The sequence below is a fragment of the Cheilinus undulatus genome, linkage group 5, assembly GCF_018320785.1.
Source record: "Cheilinus undulatus linkage group 5, ASM1832078v1, whole genome shotgun sequence".
Lineage (NCBI taxonomy): Eukaryota > Metazoa > Chordata > Actinopteri > Labriformes > Labridae > Cheilinus > Cheilinus undulatus.
Window position 1 is genome coordinate 54654488 of NC_054869.1, and position 3764 is coordinate 54658251.

Below are 3764 nucleotides of genomic sequence, written 5' to 3' on the forward strand. Positions count from 1 at the left end.
CAGAAAGCAGAGACAGGGATTGAAAACCAGAAGCATGAGTTTTTTCAGTGTTTCTGTAGGTTTTTTTCAGTTTTATACGGTGAATTTTTTCAGCTTTCGTCTTTTTTTTGTTCTTTTTTTCTGATCGATGACGCGCTGCGGTCTGTGACTCCTTTCAAACTCTCTCCATCCCTCCTGAAGCCCGTCCTTCTCATATCAACGTCTGAGGCTGATGCAGAGATCCAGTCTGACTGACTGATGATGAAGATGAGGAGGATGAAGAGCAAGACATGAATATTTATGACATTTACAGAGCATATGTGGTTAGAGTGGTTCTTATGTATTTCCTAAAGGTGTGCATATAAAAAGGTGGAATCATTTCTTTCCTTTAGAGATGGAAATTTTAGATTGATCAGAATATATTTGTAAATATTTGTGTGTTAACCTGTGGATCTGTAGGACTCTAGACATTTATTTTGTGTTTTGTTTTTTTTTTAAATATTCTTAAATCTAAAAATCATTCAGACACATGGAATCAACATTGAAGGTGGAACATGAAATAAATCAGGATTAAAGTGAGGAGAATAAATGTAGGAACATGTCAGCGTGCAGGAGCGACTCCCATCATCCTCTCTGCTCCTGCAGCTCCTCACTCCTGGAGTCAAAGATGAAGAAAAGCACTGAGGTGGAATTATTCACTGTTTCCATCCATCCATTTTCTATACCCCTTATTCCATTCCGGGTCGGGGGTGGGCTGGAGCCTATCCCAGCTGTCATTGGGCGAGAGGCGGGGTACACCCTGAACTGGTCGCCAGTGAATCGCAGGGCTGACACTGTTTTTAATAAATATTCTTTATTTACACACACTGTCTCCATTTAACCCTTTAAAGCCTGTTTATCATGTTTAATAAATCCTTTTTTGATACCTCTATCTAATTAATATCATCAATAAATTACTAAAAAAGTTCTGAATACAACCTGATAAATGATAAAAATGCCCTGAGGAGGATCATCAGTTACCAACTACTGCTAACGCATCAAACGAGATTCAAAAATATAAATGCTCATTTTTGATGGAAATTTGGGTTTCAGTAGAAAGTGAAATAAACATTTCAGTTCCAAAAATGAGAATTTTCTGGCTATAATTTTTGCGTTCAGGCTTTAAAGGGTTAAAGTTTATTTTAAAATCAGCCAGTCAGAGTCTGTGGACATAAACATGATCAACATTAACTCTGTTAATGTTTCTGATAAAGAGATGAAGCTGAGATAAAACACATGAGAGTTAGAGTCTAAATGAAGCCGTCAGAGGCTGAACAGCCCGAAACCCTGCAGCTCTCCATCCAGGATCTTTATACACTGGCGCCCCCTATCTGAGGCAGAGCTCACTGCAGCAGCAGAGCTGCGCTCTGAGGACACTGAGGAGAGCTGCTGAGGCCGATGGAGGGGGAGGCCTGCTCCTCAGGGGGGGCTCAGGGGGTCTGAGGACCCAGACGGAGTCTCAGTGAAGGAAACATCCAGAAACATTAATGTGGTTCATGAGGGAGAGAGAATTAGAGACAGGAGGACCAGATCCTTCCTGAGGCTTCATCACAGCAGAGACCCTACAGTAGAGAGTTTAGAATGATAAGAGACCAGGTCTACAGGAGACCAGGTCCACAGGACAGTCCGAGTACTTTTACACCTGAACATCTGTTCCTCTGTCTCTGATCAGGTCTGAGTGAAAACGTCTGAGAGTCTCGTGGATTTATTCACATTAGAGGGTTTTAAACTGGAGTCATGTTCACCACCTTCACAGCACATCTGATCTGCAAAGCATGATGGGAGAAAAGCAGAATGACCCATTTAATAAACCTGCTCATAACAGGAAGTGGAAACCATCAGAGGGAGGCTGCTGAAGGAGTACGGAGCTCACACACACACACACACACACACATTTACATCTCCATGTTCCAGAGGCTCCTCTGGTTTTACATCATTTATTTTATTTATTTTTATGTTAGATCAGATCATCTCTTTACATACTATATATTTATATATTTATATATTTATATATGAGGCGGTTTATCATCATTTACATGCCGTACATTTAAACACAGTAAATATTCAGAATCCTAAAAATAAAAAGGGACCAGACTGATACAGAATATCAGGAGGAACTGTTAAAGCAGGAATATTCACCGCTCAAATGAAACCAAGAGAATTATGACAAAATAAAGAGCTAAATATCAGTGAATCCGGATTCTCATTGAAGAATAAGACCTTACTGATCCTCAGAGTCAGTTTTAGCTTTAAGATGAGGATCAGCTCCAAACATGACACCTCAGACTTTATTCAGACCCTCAGGTCCATCCAGGATCATCTGGATCCATGTGAACATGGAGTGGTGGAGGATAATCAGAGTAACTGTCTGAGGGGCTCAGAGACATGTAGGGTAAAGAACCAGAACTAGAACTGGAACTGGAACTGGAACCATCAGTCTGGTCCTGGTCCAGGACCTTCTACATGGAGCTGTGACTTCCTCCAACAGTTGTCTTTTTTATTGTGGCACAGCCACCAACTACTGAGGTTAGAATTAGAATAATGGGGGGGGGGGTCTTTATCTGTGATGCATAAATCCATCACAGACAGTCGGCCAGTGAAGAGTTAAAGGGAGGAGACGCAGAGTGACACGCCTCATTGGGTAGATTATGTGCCGCAAACAAAAAGTGTGTGTCGGAGTGTCAGTCAGCCAGAGCACCGGGGCCCATCTGCGCTCTCTCCCTCCCTCTCCTCTCTCTCTCTCTCTCTCTCTCTCTCTCGCTCGCCCCTCGCCGTGTGTATCCGTGCTGCTCCGGTGTAGGTTCCCGCCGTCCGCGGAGCTCTGCAGCAGCAGCTCGTGTCTCCTCTGAGCAGCAGGAGGGGGGGATGTACTGACAGACGGACCGTCCTCTCCTCTTCATCGCCGGCTCTGCTGCTTTTGTTCCCGGGCTTTGGTTCGCTGCAGCAGCGCTGACTTTGTGGATTATTGTTCCTGCTCGCCGTTCCGGAGGTAGGTGGTCTGCAGGGCTGTGTGTGGGGACAGTTGAGGGCTTTGGCTGCAGTTCGGACCCTCGATGGACCCCTAAACCCGATTGAACAAAGAGACGTGACCAAAGAAAGGGTTCTAGAGGCTCGTGCATGCATGCGTTTGGTTTTACGCAGAGAAATCCGCGGCATGAAAAGTTTTTATGCTCTTCACCCCGGAGAGACGGTAACTCTACAGATGTTTGACCCTCCAGGCTTCCATACATCACACACTTTTTGAGACCCACTTTTGGGTCCCGACCCAGCGCTTGAGAACCCCTAGTTTGGGGTTAAATCAGAGTGTGGTAGTTCCTGCTGCCCCTCTAACGTGGCTGATGTGCAGAGCGCGGCTCTGCGGGTCTAGGGTCTGGTTTTCACGCAGATACGCGGACAGGGCTGAAAAATCCCGGCAGTGAGATGTTTCTGAAAATGAACTACTGTAGAGAGGACCCTGAACAGGACCCGAACCATGACTGAAACCTGATCCGGTTCAAGCAGAACAAACAGATGAGGCCTGTAGTCAGACATTTATCAAGTTTCAGAGCTTTGGACTTCCTAAATCCTTTCAGGGATTTCTCCACCAGGTGACCTGAGCTCTCCTGGTGCTCTCCAGAATGATGTGAGCATGCTCATGCACGCGCAGCTCAGCTGTGAGACAGCAGAGAACTCTGGGTGTTTTCTCAGAGCATTCTGGGCTCTTTATTTTAAATCCATGAAGATAGACTCTATTATTAACGGGCTGT

General features: G+C 45.0%; 1 protein-coding gene across 1 annotated transcript in view; it reads left to right on the forward strand.

Moving 5' to 3' along the window:
- The first annotated feature begins 2853 nt into the window (after positions 1 to 2853).
- Positions 2854 to 3764, forward strand: part of prdm8b (PR domain containing 8b) — a 14296-nt gene continuing 13385 nt past the window's right edge. Inside the window, exon 1 of the mRNA XM_041788180.1 lies at positions 2854 to 3007. The gene's annotated coding sequence lies outside the window, so the exon portion shown is untranslated. The remainder of the gene's footprint in view (positions 3008 to 3764) is intronic.